The sequence below is a fragment of the Caretta caretta genome, chromosome 8, assembly GCF_965140235.1.
Source record: "Caretta caretta isolate rCarCar2 chromosome 8, rCarCar1.hap1, whole genome shotgun sequence".
Classification (NCBI taxonomy): domain Eukaryota; kingdom Metazoa; phylum Chordata; order Testudines; family Cheloniidae; genus Caretta; species Caretta caretta.
This window is the reverse complement of record NC_134213.1, coordinates 26,240,561-26,262,536: the sequence shown is the minus strand read 5'-3', so window position 1 is coordinate 26,262,536 and position 21,976 is coordinate 26,240,561. Positions and strand designations below refer to the sequence as shown.

General features: G+C 43.2%; 1 long non-coding RNA gene across 4 annotated transcripts in view; it reads right to left on the bottom strand.

The window, feature by feature from the left end:
• The window catches only part of LOC125641832 (uncharacterized), a 133,235-nt gene that overhangs the window by 104,589 nt on the left and 6,670 nt on the right, over positions 1-21,976 (bottom strand). For all 4 annotated transcript variants that reach the window (XR_012669603.1, XR_007358167.2, XR_007358168.2 and 1 more), the window contains exon 2: positions 16,341-16,425. This is a non-coding gene — a long non-coding RNA (uncharacterized LOC125641832). The remainder of the gene's footprint in view (positions 1-16,340; positions 16,426-21,976) is intronic.

Sequence of the window (21,976 nt, the reverse complement as noted above, 5' to 3'; positions counted from 1 at the left end):
ATGTCTGCATAAACATATTAAATTCAATTTGCTCTATGTTTTTACTCCACTGGTTTAGCCAGTGGAGCCGACTGGCAGATGAAATTTCATCAGTGTTTGAATGATTGTTGAAATTTTCTATTTAATAAAAACAGAGAGTCTGCAAATGATGTTCTGCCCTTCTATACATTTAAGCTACTCTTTGGAAGTTATGGCTTATTGTTATCCGGCTTTGCCCACTGGCTAAAAATGCAAAGTTTTATGAGGCTCATAGGTCGGTGTGTTTTTTAAACTAGGATTAGTGTGTAGTAGAAACAAAGGGTTTGCTTGAAATAGATGTTTAAGATGTTATTGAAACATTTTGTATCATATCTAAAAACATTAAGGAGTCCATCTGAAACAGCACATAGAGGAAGCAAGCACGTGATCTTCAAGTTTGATTCATTGATCCATTTTGTTACCATTGTTTTATGTATTAGACGCTGGGAGAGTCCTGCCCAACACAAAGTGCTTAGAAGTGAACAAAGTAGTGGACATACTGAACTAGAAATATTTTGGCATGTTTGGCAGAACCCCATAGGAAATGGTAAAGAAAAACTTATTCTCACTGACTTTTCATGTGCAGAACCTTTTAAGATTCATTCCTCTCTAGTTTTCAAGAACTCCAAGCAGATAAGTGATGTGGTGTCCTCCCAACCGCCAGTGTTGGGGCAAATGCTACTGCAACAACAATTAAAAGAAGCAAGAGCACTAGTCATTCCCATTTTAATAATTTCTAGGCATTCATTGGTCTAGAGGAAAGCAAAGCCTTTATGTCACTATGAACAGCGGTGCTGGGGGTGAGTTTAAAAGAGAAGTAGCCCAGCTTTTGGCTGGATTTCCCCCAAGTCCCCAGACTTATCCCATGCTTTCCCCATGAGAAAGAGTCCAAAAGAGAAAGCCGCTTCCAGTAACTGGAAACCTAACTTTTCCCCGCACGTTTGCCTGTTTTGATTGGATAAATATGTTATATTTTATCTCTGTGCTCTGGCTGGATGAGCAAAATTCTTAATAACTGATTTCTAGTGCAAATACCTACAGTTCAAAATTTGGTTTAAGAAATATTATGTAATATTCATTGTACTGTCAAACATTCTGGTCAGTCAACTTCTCTGTTGTTTGAAGAAAGCAAATTCAAAAGTGGTACAAATAAAGAATATAAAAATTGTTTAAAATTGGCATCACCATTCATGGGTCATTTGGAGTCTTTCAGCTGCAGCGGCACAGGAGCTAGCAAACAGAGCTGTAAACAGGGGAGTTTGAGTGGGAGTTCTGTTGGAGGAGAAGTATCTGTATGTGTAGAGGCTTGTAGGGGCTTTGTGCTGGGAGAGAAGCTGAGCCCTGATTAGGGGGCGGGGCTTCACTGACTAGGGGTCCTATAAAGGCAGCAGCCAGTCAGGCAGCGGCACAGACAGCTGCAGCGGCACAGGAGCTAGCAAACAGAGCTGTAAACAGGGGAGTTTGAGTGGGAGTTCTGTTGGAGGAGAAGTATCTGTATGTGTAGAGGCTTGTAGGGGCTTTGTGCTGGGAGAGAAGCTGAGCCCTGATTAGGGGGCGGGGCTTCACTGACTAGGGGTCCTATAAAGGCAGCAGCCAGTCAGGCAGCGGCACAGACAGCTGCAGCGGCACAGGAGCTAGCAAACAGAGCTGTAAACAGGGGAGTTTGAGTGGGAGTTCTGTTGGAGGAGAAGTATCTGTATGTGTAGAGGCTTGTAGGGGCTTTGTGCTGGGAGAGAAGCTGAGCCCTGATTAGGGGGCGGGGCTTCACTGACTAGGGGTCCTATAAAGGCAGCAGCCAGTCAGGCAGCGGCACAGACAGCTGCAGCGGCACAGGAGCTAGCAAACAGAGCTGTAAACAGGGGAGTTTGAGTGGGAGTTCTGTTGGAGGAGAAGTATCTGTATGTGTAGAGGCTTGTAGGGGCTTTGTGCTGGGAGAGAAGCTGAGCCCTGATTAGGGGGCGGGGCTTCACTGACTAGGGGTCCTATAAAGGCAGCAGCCAGTCAGGCAGCGGCACAGACAGCTGCAGCGGCACAGGAGCTAGCAAACAGAGCTGTAAACAGGGGAGTTTGAGTGGGAGTTCTGTTGGAGGAGAAGTATCTGTATGTGTAGAGGCTTGTAGGGGCTTTGTGCTGGGAGAGAAGCTGAGCCCTGATTAGGGGGCGGGGCTTCACTGACTAGGGGTCCTATAAAGGCAGCAGCCAGTCAGGCAGCGGCACAGACAGCTGCAGCGGCACAGGAGCTAGCAAACAGAGCTGTAAACAGGGGAGTTTGAGTGGGAGTTCTGTTGGAGGAGAAGTATCTGTATGTGTAGAGGCTTGTAGGGGCTTTGTGCTGGGAGAGAAGCTGAGCCCTGATTAGGGGGCGGGGCTTCACTGACTAGGGGTCCTATAAAGGCAGCAGCCAGTCAGGCAGCGGCACAGACAGCTGCAGCGGCACAGGAGCTAGCAAACAGAGCTGTAAACAGGGGAGTTTGAGTGGGAGTTCTGTTGGAGGAGAAGTATCTGTATGTGTAGAGGCTTGTAGGGGCTTTGTGCTGGGAGAGAAGCTGAGCCCTGATTAGGGGGCGGGGCTTCACTGACTAGGGGTCCTATAAAGGCAGCAGCCAGTCAGGCAGCGGCACAGACAGCTGCAGCGGCACAGGAGCTAGCAAACAGAGCTGTAAACAGGGGAGTTTGAGTGGGAGTTCTGTTGGAGGAGAAGTATCTGTATGTGTAGAGGCTTGTAGGGGCTTTGTGCTGGGAGAGAAGCTGAGCCCTGATTAGGGGGCGGGGCTTCACTGACTAGGGGTCCTATAAAGGCAGCAGCCAGTCAGGCAGCGGCACAGACAGCTGCAGCGGCACAGGAGCTAGCAAACAGAGCTGTAAACAGGGGAGTTTGAGTGGGAGTTCTGTTGGAGGAGAAGTATCTGTATGTGTAGAGGCTTGTAGGGGCTTTGTGCTGGGAGAGAAGCTGAGCCCTGATTAGGGGGCGGGGCTTCACTGACTAGGGGTCCTATAAAGGCAGCAGCCAGTCAGGCAGCGGCACAGACAGCTGCAGCGGCACAGGAGCTAGCAAACAGAGCTGTAAACAGGGGAGTTTGAGTGGGAGTTCTGTTGGAGGAGAAGTATCTGTATGTGTAGAGGCTTGTAGGGGCTTTGTGCTGGGAGAGAAGCTGAGCCCTGATTAGGGGGCGGGGCTTCACTGACTAGGGGTCCTATAAAGGCAGCAGCCAGTCAGGCAGCGGCACAGACAGCTGCAGCGGCACAGGAGCTAGCAAACAGAGCTGTAAACAGGGGAGTTTGAGTGGGAGTTCTGTTGGAGGAGAAGTATCTGTATGTGTAGAGGCTTGTAGGGGCTTTGTGCTGGGAGAGAAGCTGAGCCCTGATTAGGGGGCGGGGCTTCACTGACTAGGGGTCCTATAAAGGCAGCAGCCAGTCAGGCAGCGGCACAGACAGCTGCAGCGGCACAGGAGCTAGCAAACAGAGCTGTAAACAGGGGAGTTTGAGTGGGAGTTCTGTTGGAGGAGAAGTATCTGTATGTGTAGAGGCTTGTAGGGGCTTTGTGCTGGGAGAGAAGCTGAGCCCTGATTAGGGGGCGGGGCTTCACTGACTAGGGGTCCTATAAAGGCAGCAGCCAGTCAGGCAGCGGCACAGACAGCTGCAGCGGCACAGGAGCTAGCAAACAGAGCTGTAAACAGGGGAGTTTGAGTGGGAGTTCTGTTGGAGGAGAAGTATCTGTATGTGTAGAGGCTTGTAGGGGCTTTGTGCTGGGAGAGAAGCTGAGCCCTGATTAGGGGGCGGGGCTTCACTGACTAGGGGTCCTATAAAGGCAGCAGCCAGTCAGGCAGCGGCACAGACAGCTGCAGCGGCACAGGAGCTAGCAAACAGAGCTGTAAACAGGGGAGTTTGAGTGGGAGTTCTGTTGGAGGAGAAGTATCTGTATGTGTAGAGGCTTGTAGGGGCTTTGTGCTGGGAGAGAAGCTGAGCCCTGATTAGGGGGCGGGGCTTCACTGACTAGGGGTCCTATAAAGGCAGCAGCCAGTCAGGCAGCGGCACAGACAGCTGCAGCGGCACAGGAGCTAGCAAACAGAGCTGTAAACAGGGGAGTTTGAGTGGGAGTTCTGTTGGAGGAGAAGTATCTGTATGTGTAGAGGCTTGTAGGGGCTTTGTGCTGGGAGAGAAGCTGAGCCCTGATTAGGGGGCGGGGCTTCACTGACTAGGGGTCCTATAAAGGCAGCAGCCAGTCAGGCAGCGGCACAGACAGCTGCAGCGGCACAGGAGCTAGCAAACAGAGCTGTAAACAGGGGAGTTTGAGTGGGAGTTCTGTTGGAGGAGAAGTATCTGTATGTGTAGAGGCTTGTAGGGGCTTTGTGCTGGGAGAGAAGCTGAGCCCTGATTAGGGGGCGGGGCTTCACTGACTAGGGGTCCTATAAAGGCAGCAGCCAGTCAGGCAGCGGCACAGACAGCTGCAGCGGCACAGGAGCTAGCAAACAGAGCTGTAAACAGGGGAGTTTGAGTGGGAGTTTGACAGGGGAGTTTATCTTGTGGTGCTTGTGTGGGGTTTGTTTTTGCTGTGGGTGGTGGTGTTTGGGTGTGGTTTGTGTTTCCCTGATTAACAGGATTTAGGTGGAAAGGCTATGACAGATTCAGAGGTGGCAGTGGGAGTGACCCATGTAGCAGATGACACAATGAAGATGACTGGATGTGGAAGCTGTGGTATGTACATGATCCTGGAGGGGGCACCTGGTAAGAGTTTTGTCTGCATGAAATGCCGTCTGATAGAGCTGATGGAGGAAAAGATCAGAGGTTTGGAGATGCAGGTGGAAAGTCTGGTAGAGTTTAGGAAGGGGTTTGAGCAGATTATGGAGCAAAGACATGAGGTATCTGAAGGGAAAAGCTCAGACTTGCAGATGGAAGCAGGACTAGGGAATTCTGAGGGGAGACTGGGTGAGGAAAGTGGTCAGTGGAAGCATGTGACTAAAAGAACTAGGCAGAGGAAAAGACGGGCTAGTGAAGGAGAAATAGAGCTTCAGAATAGGTTTGCAGAGTTGGAAAATGACGAAGGGGCTCAGCAGGTAGTCACTGAAGGTGACAGGGCAAGGAAGAAGAGAAGAGCGGTTAGTCCTATAGGAAAAGGGGAAGAGTTAATGGAGATTACACCAAATATGAGCCCTAGGAGGATACAGGATGGGTTAAAAAGGATTACAAGGGAGAATGGGAATGGAAAGAACTTGCAGCCAGAGGGAACAGGGGATAGACTGGAGAATAGCACCGTCACTAGGAAAAGGCAGGTCTATGTGATTGGGGACTCTTTACTGAGAAGAATAGATAGGCCTGTAACCAGAGCTGATCCAGAAAATAGGAGGGTGTGCTGTCTTCCAGGTGCTAAGATACGGGATGTAGACCTGAGGTTGAAAAGGATTCTAAAGGGAGCGGGAAAGAATCCCCTAATTATCCTTCATGTGGGAACAAATGATACGGCTAGATTCTCGCTGGAAAGTATTAAGGGAGACTATGCTAGGTTGGGGAGGACGCTTAAGGAAATTGAGGCTCAGGTGATCTTTAGTGGGATTCTGCCTGTTCCTAGAGAAGGGCAACAAAGGTGTGACAAGATTATGACTATCAATAGATGGCTTAGGCAGTGGTGCTATAAGGAGGGCTTTGGGATGTATGGTCATTGGGAGGCATTCATGGATAGAGGACAGTTCTCTCGGGATGGACTTCATCTGAGTAGGGAAGGAAATAGACTTCTAGGATGGAGGTTGGCACAACTGATTAAGAGAGCTTTAAACTAGGAATTTGGGGGAGATGGTTGGGAGATGTCCAGGTAATCTCCACGCCAGAATTTAGCATAGAGTGGAAAGAAAATGAAGTAAGAGTGGATACAGCTGTAGGTAGGAGGAAGGGCAGTGTAGATACAAGTCTAATAGGTTATACTGGTAGTAAAATAACCGTGCCTAATAGGGTACAGAATGTGAGTGAGGCCAAACAGCAAAAATTAAGATGTTTGTACACCAATGCAAGGAGCCTAGGTAATAAAATGGAGGAACTAGAGTTACTGGTGCAGGAAGTGAAACCAGATATTATAGGTATAACAGAGACCTGGTGGAATAGTAGTCATGACTGGGCTACAGGTATTGAAGGGTATGTGCTGTTTAGGAAAGACCGAAATAAAGGTAAAGGTGGTGGAGTAGCACTGTATATCAATGATGAGATAGAATGTAAAGAAATAAGAAGTGATGAAATGGATATGACCGAGTCTGTCTGGGCAACAATTAAATTGGGGAAGAAAACTATTAGAGCCTCCCCTGGGATAGTGCTTGGGGTGTGCTATAGACCGCCGGGATCTAATTTGGATATGGATAGAGCCCTTTTTAATGTTTTTAATAAAGTAAATACTAATGGAAACTGTGTGATCATGGGAGACTTTAACTTCCCAGATATAGACTGGAGGACGAGTGCTAGTAATAATAATAGGGCTCAGATTTTCCTAGATGCGATAGCTGATGGATTCCTTCAGCAAGTAGTTGCTGAACCGACTAGAGGGGATGCCATTTTAGATTTGGTCTTGGTGAGTAATGAGGACCTCATAGAGGAAATGGTTGTAGGGGATAATCTTGGCTCAAGTGATCATGAGCTAATTCAGTTCAAACTGAATGGAAGGATTAACAAAAATAAATCTGCAACTAGGGTTTTTGATTTCAAAAGGGCTGACTTTCAAAAATTAAGGAAATTAGTTAGGGAAGTGGATTGGACTGAAGAATTTATGGGTTTAAAGGTAGAGGAGGCCTGGGATTATTTTAAATTAAAGCTGCAGAAGCTATCGGAAGCCTGCATCCCAAGAAAGGGGAAAAAATTCATAGGCAGGAGTTGTAGACCAAGCTGGATGAGCAAGCATCTTAGAGAGGTAATTAAGAAAAAGCAGAAAGCATATAGGGAGTGGAAGAAGGGAGGGATCAGTAAGGAAAGCTACCTTATTGAGGTCAGAATATGTAGGGATAAAGTGAGACAGGCTAAAAGTCAAGTAGAGTTGGACCTTGCAAAGGGAATTAAAACTAATAGTAAAAGGTTCTATAGTCATATAAATAGGAAGAAAACAAAGAAAGAAGAAGTGGGACCGCTAAAAACTGAGGATGGAGTGGAGGTCAAGGATAATCTAGGCATGGCCCAATATCTAAACAAATACTTTGCCTCAGTCTTTAATAAGACTAAAGAGGATCTTAGGGATAATGGTAGCATGATAAATGGGAATGAGGATATGGAGGTAGACATCACCATATCTGAGGTAGAAGCGAAACTCAAACAGCTTAATGGGACTAAATCGGGGGGCCCAGATAATCTTCATCCAAGAATATTAAAAGAATTGGCACAAGAAATTGCAAGCCCATTAGCAAGAATTTTTAATGAATCTGTAAACTCAGGGGTTGTACCGTATGATTGGAGAATTGCTAACATAGTTCCTATTTTTAAGAAAGGGAAAAAAAGTGATCCAAGTAATTATAGGCCTGTTAGTTTGACATCTGTAGTATGCAAGGTCTTGGAAAAAATTTTGAAGGAGAAGGTAGTTAAGGACATTGAAGTCAATGGTAAATGGGACAAATTACAACATGGTTTTACAAAAGGTAGATCGTGCCAAACCAACCTGATCTCCTTCTTTGAGAGAGTAACAGATTTTTTAGATAAAGGAAACGCAGTGGATCTAATTTACTTAGATTTTAGTAAGGCGTTTGATACTGTGCCACATGGGGAATTATTAGTTAAATTGGATAAGATGGGCATCAATAGGAAAATTGAAAGGTGGATAGGGAATTGGTTAAAGGGGAGACTACAACGGGTCCTACTGAAAGGTGAACTGTCAAGTTGGAGGGAGGTTACCAGTGGAGTTCCTCAAGGATCGGTTTTGGGACCAATCTTATTTAATCTTTTTATTACTGACCTGGGCACAAAAAGTGGGAATGTGCTAATAAAGTTTGCAGATGATACAAAGCTGGGAGGTATTGCTAATTTAGAGAAGGACAGGGATACCCTACAGGAGGATCTGGATGACCTTGTAAACTGGAGTAATAGGAATAGGATGAAATTTAATAGTGAGAAGTGTAAGGTCATGCATTTAGGGATTAATAACAAGAATTTTAGTTATAAGCTAGGGACGCATCAACTAGAAGTAACGGAGGAGGAAAAGGACCTTGGAGTATTGGTTGATCATAGGATGACTATGAGCTGCCAATGTGATATGGCTGTGAAAAAAGCTAATGTCATCTTGGGATGCATCAGGAGAGGTATTTCCAGTAGGGATAAGGAGGTTTTAGTACCATTATATAAGGCACTGGTGAGACCTCACCTGGAATACTGTGTGCAGTTCTGGTCTCCCATGTTTAAGAAGGATGAATTCAAACTGGAACAGGTACAGAGAAGGGCTACTAGGATGATCCGAGGAATGGAAAACTTGTCTTATGAAAGGAGACTCAGGGAGCTTGGCTTGTTTAGCCTAACTAAAAGAAGGTTGAGGGGAGATATGATTGCTCTCTATAAATATATCAGAGGGATAAATACCAGAGAGGGAGAGGAATTATTTAAACTCAGTACCAATGTGGACACAAGAACAAATGGATATAAACTGGCCACTAGGAAATTTAGATTAGAAATTAGACGAAGGTTTCTAACCATCAGAGGAGTGAAGTTTTGGAATAGCCTTCCGAGGGAAGTAGTGGGGACAAAAGATCTATCTTGCTTTAAGATTAAACTCGATAAGTTTATGGAGGAGATGGTATGATGGGATAACATGGTTTTGGTAATTAAATATTCATGGTAAATAGGCCCAATGGCCTGTGATGGGTTTTTAGATGGGGTAAGATCCAAGTTACCCGGGAAGGAATTTTCTGTAGTATCTGGCTGATGAATCTTGCCCATATGCTCAGGGTTTAGCTGATCGCCATATTTGGGGTCGGGAAGGAATTTTCCTCCAGGGCAGATTGGAAGGCCCTGGAGGTTTTTCGCCTTCCTCTGTAGCATGGGGCACGGGTCACTTGCTGGAGGATTCTCTGCTCCTTGAGGTCTTCAAACTACAATTTGGGGACTTCAATAGCACAGATATAGATGTGAGGTCTTTTTTAGGAGTGGTGGGTGAAATTCTGTGGCCTGCATTGTGCAGGAGGTCAGACTAGATGATCATAATGGTCCCTTCTGGCCTAAATATCTATGAATCTATGAATCTATGAATCTAGATGTTGCCATTTAAGATCTAGGAGCCTGATCCAAAGACCATTAAAGTCAATGTATCAGCTGCTACTGAGGTTTCTTTTGCTAGTAAGAGGATAACACTGTGTCAAACTGGGGAAATGTTGCATTTTTACTAATATTATATGAGATTCGGTTTCCCTGTTCACATTTTGGATTGCTGCCTAACAATGCACAGAGGTAAATCAAAAGGAGGCTGTAAAGGGGGCTGTTAAAGAACTGAGCAAAAAGGTAAAACAATTGTAGAGATAAGAGCTTCAGGTACACACCTTCAAATCAGGGTTGGGTCATCAACTTGGGGAGAGTCATCTTGTTGGCTCTATCCAGGAAACGATGTTTTACTGTTCCCAAGGCTAAGCCTGAGACCAAAAGACCCTGACTGGTTACAAAGGTGCCCCTGGCAGAAAAGGAGGGGTTTTCAGAGTGAGCTGAGAGAGGTGGCCTTGTGTGTCAGTGAAAAAAGCAGACACGTTGAGAAGACTCAAGACCGAGGGAGAACGTTGCAAGCAGAGTAAGCTGGTTCTCCCAACTCACAGATAGGGAATAAGCCAGACCTCCCAATCTATGGTTAGAGAGATTAAGTTTAGGTAAGGGAATATGAGTATAGGCCTTTGTTATTTTAAATTCAAATCTCTATTGACAGATTAAATCATGCTTTGCTTTGACAAAGTTCTTTCTATATCACTGCAAATGGATGCTGTCACAGTCTCCCAGAGGAAAAGTCTTGCAGGTGCCAAACATTGTTAGACCTACTGAAGTAGTCATGGTTAATACCAACAGGGGTGTAGCCCAGAGACCCAGTCAGAGAGCACCTGGATCCAAGATCTCACTCCAAAGAGAAGTGAAGGCACAGGTCAGTGACTTGAAAGGGGAGCACACAAAGGGCTGGGAAGACTCTCAGAGGGGACAGCCTGCCTAGGGACCATAACAAGCACTTTGGGCCAAATCTGGATTACTGTTTTTATGACAGTTATCTTTGCTCACACAAAGAGTCCCTTTGACTTTTGGGGGACTCTCTTTGTGAGTATTATTTGCATGAGGATTATTTGCATGAGTAAGTTGAGTAGGATGTTGCCCCTAAGTAGAGACATGTAAACTAAAGTGTTTCCCTGATTCCTCATTTTTAATTTCCAAACTATTTTAAAATATTCCCATGATGAGAATGAAAATGAGTCCCAAATTCCTGTTATACTCATGAGGGAAGAGAAGTCTTCTTTCTTCTTGTCTTTCTTTTTTACTTCTATTCGCTTCACCTGTTGAAGACTTTAAATATCTCACTTTAAGCTGAGTCATGCTATCAGCTAAATGAGAAAAATTAAATCAATACCGTTGCAGGCAAAATTAGCTCAGTAACATTTACAGTAGCATCAGCTGCTTACCCTTTGCACATTTTCCATTACCACACTGAATCTTGCATCTAGATACCCTGGGTGAAAATAAGTGAGTTGAGATAATACCATGTATATGTTGCATGAAAGCTTAGATAAAATGTCCTGATTTTTAAAATTCTTTTGCAATGAAGAAAAATATCTAACTCACAAATCACTCAAGCTTTGTTTTTGTTCTGGCCTCAGAATCCATTTATGTTTCTATAGCCACATTTCCCAGTGTAATGCTATCTATGTATGTATACACATTCTCCCCACCCGATAGTCTCTTATATTATCTATTATGTATATCAATATGCTATGAGAGAGAACCAGATTGATATATTCCATTGTGTCTCTTCTTTGTCTGACACTAAGCACTGATAATTGTTTACTAAACTCAAGTCTTAATAAATCCTTACTTAAACAGACTCCAAATACATCTGTAAAATCCTTCACATATTTGGTTCAGTTGAACCATTTTTGCAGCCTAGGCATAACTCTTTAAGGACTTTAGTTTTGTATTCCTCCCTATTAATCAGGACATGCAGGTGAATGAAACACAATAACAGGGATGGATTTTAAAGAGATGGGCAACTTAGCAAGCTAACCCCTACCCCATAAATACTAGGCTTTGTATAGGTTCAGGTGCATGAATAAATGGCCTCATACCATATAACTAATTAATCAGGATTGGCTCTCTTCAACCTAACTCCTGGGACTCAGCCCATCACTGAATCCTCTCACCCTTCCCTCTGCAAAGTGGAATGAGGGTATCAAAAGGAGCATCTCAGTCTCTGAAGACTTAGGGTCTCCACTGCTCCCTACAGGCTAAAAGATCCACCAGCAATATCCTGGGTCTCTTATTTGCATTTGCATCTGGGAGCAGGCCCTTTCAGTCTTTTTGGATGTTGGCTACAAGTTGCCATTAACATTGCCTATTCCTAACATTCAAAATTCTTATTCTGACTCTGTTTGACATTCAGTTGAACCTCCAGGAAGGCAAAAATCTCCTGAACAGCTTGCCAGTTTGGCCCAGAGAAGAAAAAAATCCTTCCTGATCCCAGAACAGGGGATCTGGTCAGAGCAGCAGCATCCTGGAAACACAGATTGGCAATACTCCAAACACATAGAGGGAAGGCAGGGCAGGGCAGCAGTAGAGTAGGGTTGCCAACTGTCTACTCACACAAAACGGAATAATCTTGCCCTGCCCCTCCACTGAGGCCCCGCCCATGCCCCACCCCTTCTCTGAGGCCCCACCCCCGCTCACTTCATTCCCCCCCACCCCGCAGTTGCTCACTCTCCCCATCCTCACTCACTCATTCATTTTCACCAGGCTGACTCGGGAGGGTTGAGGTGTGTGGGAAGGGGTGAGTGCTCCAGCTCAGGGTGCGGGCTCCAGGGTGGGGCTAGAAATGAGGAGTTCAGGGTGCAGGAGGGGGCTTCAGGCTGAGGCAGGGGGTTGGGATATGAGAGTGGGTGAGGGATCCGGCTGGAACCAGGGATGAGGGGTTTCAGGTGCAGGAGGGGGCTCTTGGCCCGGGGGTGGAGCCGAGTGGTTCAGAGTATGGGGGGACTCTGGGCTAAGGCAGGGGCTTGGGGTGTGGGAGGAGGTATGGTCTTTGGGCTGGGGGTGTGGGTTCTGGGGTGGGGCCAGAAATTAGGGGTTCAGGGTGTGGGAGGGGGCTCTGGGCTGGGGCAGGGGATTGGGGTGGGGGGGGTGAGGGCTCTGGCTGGGAGTGCAGACTCTGGGATGGGACTGGGGGTGAGGGGTTTGGGGTGTAGGAGGGTGCTCTGGGCTGGGATTGAGGGGTTCAGAGGGCAGGAGGGGATCGGGCTGGGGGGTCAGGGGTGCAGGTGGCGCTTACCTCAAGCAATTCCCAGCCAATGGGAGCTGTGGGGGCGGTGCCTGATGTAGGGGCAGCGTGCAGAGCCCCCTGCCTGCCCCTATGGTTAGGAGCCAGAGCGGGGACATGCCAGCTGTTTCCCGGTAGCCACATGACGCGGAGGCTAGCAGGGAGCCTGCCAGCCCTGCTGCGCGGGGCCGCCAACCGGACAGTCAATGGCCCAGTCTGTGGTGCTGACCGGAGCCACCAGGATCCCTTTTTGACCAGGTGTTCCAGTCGAAAACTGGACACCTGGTCACCCTACAATAGTCAAGATGGTTTCCTGACACACAACAGTTTTAAACAGAGGAGGAGGGTATGTGAGAGCCAATCAGCACCCCCAACCACCTGCAGCTTGCCAAAAGGAGGTAGAAAAGCCATTCCCCTTCCTTAAAGCACACTCTTATGTGCACTCTGAGGCATGAGGAAGGGAAAGGCACCAGAGAGCATAAGCCCTCTCCCTTGGGCCTCACCAGGGACTAGTTAGCTAACTCTCCGTCAGTCTGATAAAATCCCCATCACTGCTTCTGAGATGCGGTCGGGGGCATTTTTGAGTCAGCTAGGCCTTTTCAAACATGAGGGTCCAGATCCAACAGCACTGACTTCAAATTAGTTTTAGACATGGCCCATTGTGCCCTGTAGAACACTAAGTCATTAGCCCTCTTGTACAGAGCTCCAGTTCCAGGCCAACTCTATTTCTCTCATTGATCTCAGAAAGGAAGTTCTGGTTTGGTTTGGTTTTATAGGGTCAGTTTACGGGACAAACTAATCAGAACATGTTTTTTTAAAAAAAGCACAGAGCTAAACAGTCTGCAGAAAATGAGCTGCAAAGAGAGACAGCATGCTTTTGTGGCAGAGCCAGAAACTAGTGAAAAACAAATTATGGAAGAAACATTTTTAATAGACATGCTTAATGTTTTTATTGGTGAGAATGCTGAAAAGGCTGGCAATTCAAGTTTACGTCCAAATTGTCAAACATAATTGTTTGTGTATGTAGCATAAACAAAATCTTTGTTTTAAGAGTCTTAAGAACACTAAGTAATATAACACTGGCGTTTGCAGCATTAAGAACAAATAATAGACTTGTGTAAAGTTATTATGTTTAGAGAAACACAAAAAAGCCATTAGATTTCATTAAAGACAGACAAATTGTTAAATGTTTTTTGCTGCTTTGATCTGCACAAAAGATATAACTCATTTCTTGGGAACATTTTCTATTCAAACTTGCTTCCTTAAAATATGCTTTTGAGCATTAAAATAAAAGCTGTATTCAAATGCAAACACTCAGCTTATAATTTCTGAGAGTTGATAATTGTATTAATCGGGTAGCAATCTGTGCATCTGTGATATTGTTGTGACCTCTTCAGCTGAAAGCAACTTCTAATAGGCACTTTGAAAATTCAAGAGTCATTGACATGAGTGCAAGAATGTACTATTTACAATGAAACACGTTCAGCTGGTAAACAGAATGAAACAAAAAAGGGGAGAGAGAAGAGGAATTTAAAATAATCCCAGAGATGAAGCAAACACAAACTGGCATCAAATGAAGCATAATAAGGAAATGAAGTATCAAAAGCACTTTAAATGGTTCTCCTGCTGCCATGCAAACAGTCCAATGTGAAATTTTAACTTGTCTCACTAAGTACAGTATATTCTCTTTTGAAAAGCCTTTCTTCTAGCCCTAGCACATTTGGAAGTTGAGTGAGGCTAAATTCCATTTGCAGAGGGCTGAAAAATCGCTTGAAAAATATTAATGTTGAAGAACAATGTGGTGATTTAAAACCACTCAATTTGTACAAAGAAAATATTTCAAGAAAAAACCTGGAATTGTGGAAGGAAACTCCACTGTAGAGTCAAGGTTATGGTGTAAATAATTACCCAGTCTAGGACAGATATTGTTGTTCTCACTCAGGCAAAACTCCCATTGACAAACTGAGAAAAGGTAACAGGATCAAGCTTGTTATGGTATGAGACAGGTCATTCTCCAGAACTCTACATGCTCTTGTGGCCAAACAGATCAAGACAGAAAACACCTACCTAATGAAACTGAACAGTGCTCTAAGAAAGCAAAGAGAAGTGAATGAAAACAGGAGATTCCTAGCTTTTTTGTCAGTTGTTTAATGTGCCATTTTAATTCCGTTCAACTGAAGTTTCCAAATGCCGGCTCCAGACACCAGAAAATAAACCATGAACTTTTTAACTAGTTAAACTAAATATAACCACTTACTCCTTTTAGCTTGGAAATGGAATATGCTCTGTTTCTTATTCCTTGTTAAAAAACTGAGCAGAGAAATGTGTTCTCAACATCCCAAAGCTCACAGTAACATTTTTTAGAAGTATTTTTAGATGCAGTTGACCTTAAAAAACATTATAGAAAATCAGATAAAAAAATCAGGATAGAATGTTTCTTGTGCAGGAAGATAAGAAATATAGGGAAAGCTACTACAGGGTGTAAAAATGAATGTCTTGAAAGAGGCATTGACCTTATCCTTATTTAATTATTAACATCAGTATTACAATTATGCTTGGGGGGTCTATTGGGACCAGGGACTATTGTGTTGGATGCTGTACACAGAGTAAGAAGACAGTTTTTGCCTCGAAAAGCTTAAAACCTAAGGCCCCATTCTGCACCGAGCTCCGTACGGTGAGCTAGTGTGAGTGGGAGGCCTAAATTAAGACAAATGCAACAATGGTTGTAACCCACAATATGAAAGGTTGGGCAGTGGGTGTGGAGGAAACAGCAGTAAAAGCATGTGATGACACTGGCCAGCTCTGGGGATATCTAGATGGCTCTGAGTTGCTTATTTTTTAATTATAAGATATAAATAGAACATAAAGGAAATGCATATCAGAAGAGCCTGCCAGGCAGCCACTTGGCCATTATCTGCTGACCATTTACTTCAGGCTTCATAGTAATAAATCCAGTGGTTGAGCAGATTCCCACAGAGTTTGACAATCACAACCAAGGTATAGCATTGAATGTTTCCTTCATTTTCTTCTAATCAATTTTCTAGGCTTGTGATGAAACCCATAGTTTCCAAGGACACATAGTAAACCCATCTTTTACTGCTTATGTGCCAATGTTGGAGTAACCAGTCACATGGCCATGATGTGACAAAGCTAGGAATTGAAAACAATATCAGGTTTTGGGTTTTTTTTAAATATTAGATTTACCACTAAGGGTGATGAAGGGAGATGACCTATACCCCTATTCGTGTGGAAAACTCCCCTAAAAAGTCTCCCCTATAATGAAGCTATGTGGGGATAGGTCCTTCAAACTATAAAAAAGGACCCCCCGACGCCCCGGAAACTCTGTATCAAAGTTTGTGATGATCAGTTTATGGGTTGCTTATTTGTAACATCATTCCTTGAAAAGCTTCCCTTTACCCCTGGTGCCATATACTATCATCAAATGCTAACAGCTCCATCTCCTGTGCCTGATCTTGTTTTCCTCCTCATACACACAACTCCCCCATCTTCACAACATCAACAAGAGATGTTCCTTTAAAAGCAAGATTTCAGATTCTTTTGGTGATCATATCAGAAAGAGACAAGTAGATGGTCAAGAAGTGGCAGGAATCAGACAGATACTGTATCAGCTATAACCATATCTATAAACATTTAACTGAACTATTTCAGAGGAACAGCCGTGTTAGTCTGTATTCGCAAAAAGAAAAGGAGTACTTGTGGCACCTTAGAGACTAACCAATTTATTTGAGCATGAGCTTTCGTGAGCTACAGCTCACTTCATCAGATGCATACCGTGGAAACTGCAGCAGACTTTATATATACACAGAGAATAACTGTGTATTATAACAGAACTGAACTAAGTACTATCTCTATGTTTACTTACTACACAGAAGAATAGGATTCCAAACTTTTGCTCGCCTCCATCATTATTGTGTATTACGAATGCACTTCCTGAAGAGTTGTACTGCCTGGAAAACACAAATCAGAAAAAATAAAGTCAGAAAAATGTCAAGCCAAACCAAAGGTGTTACAACTGAAAAGGCCTTATCAGTCCATCTGCCTGCCAGTGCAGGGCTGTTCGCTCTTGATATATACATTTTCTTAGTCATCTTTTAAATATTTCAATCAACAGGAGTTCCATTCACTTCCCTTCGCTGATCATCCTCGTTTGCTAGATCTCACTATTAGGAAATTTATCCTAATGCCACCATAAATTTTCCTTTACTTTATTTCATCCCCAGTTATCCTCCCTTATATAAATTAAAACAAATTCTCTCCTTGCTTTGATTATGCATACTAAATATTTGTGCAAATATATCCTACTCCGTTTATTTTAAATATCCATTAGACATGATTTAATCAAGCCATATATTTTCATACATCTTTTAAATTTTCCTCAACCTCAGTTACTTAATATTTTTAAAAGTATGCAATAATTTCTATAATAACCATCCAAACATAATTGAGCATGTTTATAAAACAACCCCCTTCCCAACAATATGTATTACCAACCAATCACCAAAGCACTGCCCACCCACTGATGAGAACTATTTGGCCAGTGATTGACCCAAATCAACAGATTTTTTTAAATGCTTGTGTCTGAATTTCCTTCCCCTTGTTGCCATTATTTTGGAAGCTAGAGTGCTTGAAGCACTCCCAGCATAAAACAGCAGAATGGTACAATATATATGTTGGAGTTACTTGATACATTAAATTTAGGATGGCTCTAAGAAGTTGCTGGAAATAAGAGTTCTATTTCTTGGAGCTGTGTGACTGAACAAGGAAGTAGATGAAATTGTTTATTTGGGACCAAATAGAGTGACTGGATTTAGACAGGAGTAATCAGAGTAGAATTATGCACTTATCTTAAGCCCCGATTCAGCTAAGTACTTAAGCAAGTGCCTAATTTTAAGCATGTGAGAAGTCCCACTGGAATCCGCATGACTTCTCCTGTGCTTATTTGCTGAATCAAGGTGATAATGAACTATATATATTAGTATTTGATATAGTTATATATAGTATAATGAACATATATTTTAATATTTCTATACCTACATTCTGCTGCAAGCAACAGACTGATCCTGTGAGGAAATAAGTGTCTTCAACTTCCATTAAAGACATCGTAGTTAGAGGATGCTCAGAATCTCAGATTACTGGTCCCCAGGTATTACGTAGTGTTAGTATATGGTTAGAGATACTGATATCTTTATATGTAGTTAATGTATTTTGACTGAAATAAAAAAGCCTGGAAACTCAAATGAACATGGAGAGAGTCAAACTCTCTCAGCAAAACCAATAAAGTATATAAAAGCAATGGTACAAGGGGGAAAAAAGGAAAGTGTCCAGTTAATGGTTTAGGTTATAAAAGAGCAACAACCCCATTCTACATTGGTCTGCTATTCAGATGGATGAACACAAGCATGCTACCCACTTTGTTGTTAAACAATGCTCCAGTGGATTGGGGTAGAAGACAGCAATAAAAATTGAGATTTTAACTAGAAGAGACAAATGGAAGTAATGAAAATTAACTCAGACAGTTAGAAAGTGAAATTGAAAAGGCAGGGAAATGAAACATAAAAAGGAAATTCAAAACCACAGTGCAATGCACCTTTGGATATTAGAGCAATGGTAACCTAGCTCCTAAGTGCTGTACTGATGAGCAGAAGCTTCATTAATCTTTTATGACAAGTGGGAGAAATGAAATTGTGCTAAGCTTGAGAACCTGTAATATCTCTGCTACCAAAGGCCATTTCTAAGAAAAAGAAATTGTTGGAACCCAAGTTTCAAATGTTGTAAATCCTACCAAGAAAGCACTGAAATGGCTTTAAAAAAACCTGCTGTCATACTTTTTTTTTAAAGACCTAACATTCCTAATTATTTTTTCACATCATGAAGCTTGATGCGGCAGAGCCCCAGCTGGAGTAAACTGACATGGCTCCATTGATTTCAACAGAGTTATGACAACTTATACTGACAGAGGCTCTGCCCTGGTATATATGTTTTTCTACAAACTTTTAAAAGTCACATGCTGTTTCCATGTAAAACATAACACAGATTTGCATCTTTTTCCCTACAGTGAAAAGAATGCTATTTCCTTATGTTCTGCAATGAAGTTCTTTATGCATTAATTTAGCCTTATTTACTGTAGCTCTATGAAAACATGTCTATAACCATAATACAGGAGGAGGGGAAGAAATCATGTCTCTGAGATCTATGTATGAGGAAGAATCTGGGTGTGACTCTTTCTACAACTGCACAGAAAGTTGGGGTGTCAAATGCTTCTGTGGTAATGTCCCCCCAATGCTTCTGGACCCCACCACATGTCCTCCATGGATCTGTAACCTATCGAGGGGGGGAAGCAGGGACCAGGTGAAGGATGGAAAAGTGGATGGCTTGAAAGTACAGACCAAGGGAGATAAGCACTGTCTCTCCTCTCTCCCTGTGTGCAGTGGAACTTGGCTGCAAAATGTTGAAGGAAGAAGTCTGGCTGTGTGTTAAATCATCAGCTCAGGCTGCAGGGGATCTGGACCCAAATCCTGGGTTTGCCATCAATCTCCTTTGTATGACCTTGGACAAGCTATTTAATCTCTGTGTGCCTCAGCTCCCTATTTGAGATCTAGAATTGGGAACTGACCTGGTGTTTGTCTCGGGATCAGAAAAGGACAACTGACGTCACTTCACTGATGACACACAGATATTGTGCTTATTGTACAGGCGATAACAATTCCTGTAGAAGCTCCTAAACTGTTTCCCTTTACATCTCAGGGAAGTTATTCTTCCTTACCATATAATTATATATCCTAGCTGCACCCTTAACATCTGGTAGCCAGGGGGCCCCTAAACTAGTGGAAATATGTTGTCAAAGCATCTAGGCTGGAGAGAGGAGAAGGTGGGTAGGGGAGATGCTGAGCGGAAAAGTGGCCACTTACCCCTTTTTGGGGTTGCAGGCCTAGAGGCTCATTCATTCTATGGAAGCACCAAAAAAGGAGAGCCTTGGTCACTAACTGCAGTTCCACACTGTTATCAGGTACTCCTACCTTCAGCATGAGAAGAAGCCTTCAGTTTGGCAGCTCTGTCACCCTATACCTCCAACCATCATATAAAGGTATTGAATTAAGTGGCTTCTCCCCCCATGGATGTTCAACTTCCTTGATACAATTTATAACCCTCCTCCTACCAGTATGCCTGACCCAGTGTAGGCAATCCTATTTCCTATCTCCAAATTTGGGAATTCTCCCATGAATGAAACATGTTTCTGCCTTGTTTCTACTTCCTGGTCTCTGGAAGAGATAACAGGCAGTAGATCTCCTGAGGAAGCTCTCAACTCTACTAACTTCTGCAGGAAGATGTCAAGCTCTACTCTTTGTCTCCAATATACCTGGCTTTGATAGTGTCACCAGCGAAGGTCTGCATTCAAGAAGTGGGGCCACTTAGATGGAAGAGAAGGAGGTCTTAAAAGTAACTGCCCAAGCTTGGTAGCTGCTCCACTTTAATTGTGAGTGCGCCTTTATCGAAGTCAGAAATAAATTTATTAATCATTTAAATATATATCATGTGGGATGTTAAATTGAGCACCCAAAATGCAAGTGCTTGAGTTCTGAAGAGCAGGAGGATTTAGATTTTATCTCAGAAAACAACACAAAGGAAATTACTGGTCAATTTAACCTTATGGGAAATGGATACAAGTGAATCGTTTTTGTTAAAAATGTGAAAACTAAATTAAGCTTTACACACACAGCCTCAGCCCAAATGGATGTGTGTGAGGAAGCTATAGGCAACTGACTACAGTTGTGTCAGTTGAACATGACTGCTTCTGATTTTTTACAATAAAAATGGAGCATGCCTAGGACTACAATTCATTCAAATGGAGGATCCCAGCATTGACACCGCAAGGTGCTACCACAGTACAAATACTATACCTTATTTTTAAAGAAACAGGCTTATTTTTCAGATTTAAAAAAAAGAATTGTTTTTGTATTATTTATTTCATCTGATTTGGGAGAAAAAACAAACAAACTGAAAAAATACTGTCCCTAATTATATGTAACAGACACCCTGGTCACTGTTCTCGTATAATAACAGAAAAAAACCTCCCAAACTTCACTTCTAAACTCCTAGTCATTGGTGGTTACAGGTCTTGCATCCACTCCTCAGACTAGCCACTAGAAGATGAATCAATCACAAACTGATGAACACTGGAGCAAATCTGATTCCAGGCAACGAAGGGCAGTGGCACAAATACACTTCACATTTTCTGCAAGGTTAAACTAATGCAAAATAAATCCCTCAAGTTATGTAAACAAATAATGGTGATTTTGTCTGACAGCGTGCATTAAATAGGATTAATTTAGTAAGCATAAAATATGCAGGGGACTCATTCCATTCCAAATAATTCCGACAGTACACTGTCTCCTGAAACTCTGATAATACAAGAGAGCTGCAGAAAGGAGAGTATTGGGAATGTCTAAAGGGCAGGGGAAAACTGGGCAGTTTGGGGAGAGAGAAAGTGAAGATCCAACCTTTTGGACAGGGAGAAGCCAAGAAATTTGTGGAGCTGCACAGCCCACAGAAGAAATTCAAATACCCTGTGGCTCTGCATCCATACAGGATGTTCCGTATTGCACAAGGGTGCTTCAAAGGCTGCTATGTAAAATCTTACGTCTGAGACTCACCCCATCTGATGATGTCCTAAGAGGGACTGTGCATCCTCAAATGGCTCAGTAGGAGGTGATCGGTGGAATGCAGGTGAACAAACTTAAAGGGAGAAACAATCAGGGAGAAAATTGGAATGGATTCACCACTTTAATTTACATGGGTGTAAACTAAGGGCCAAGCAGGTTAAAATGCTACCAAATCAATAGCACTGGTAAAAAAAAAATGAATTTCAAAATTTTTCTATGCGGAATATAGATACATACATTTTTTGCAAGATCATGGCCCAAAAGATAGCTTTTACCATCTGTTCCCACAGTCTGCATAGTTAAAACCACATGCTGCAGGGGAATTCCTCAGTAAAATTGCAGCACAAAAACACAGCTACATAATTAAAATAAATAATTTTACTGTGATTTACTCTATTCTATAGCCCTATTAAAAACATCATGGGCCATGTACAGTTAGTAGAAATTCCGATAGCTCCATCAAAATCAATGGTGCTAGGCTGATTTCACCACCTGAGGATCTGGAGTATCATATGTTGAGATGGCTTCTGAGATCTTATCTACTCAGTAGCCTCTGGAAACTTATCCTCTTGGTTCCCAACAACTCATCTCAACTCCAAACTCACCACTGAGGTTTCTTTATTGGCATACAATCAACCTGCAACTGAGTTGATCAGGCTCAAGCATAGGGAGTGGGTACAGGGCATATCACACATTCAAAATTACACAGAACCCCCCTTCTCCTTATATACATTTACACATTAAATTACATACACTTGTTTGGGAATTGGCTTAGTTACTTTGCGGGAACCAATCCCTGTACAGCATGCTCTGTCCACATGCTGTCCATGTTTGACTT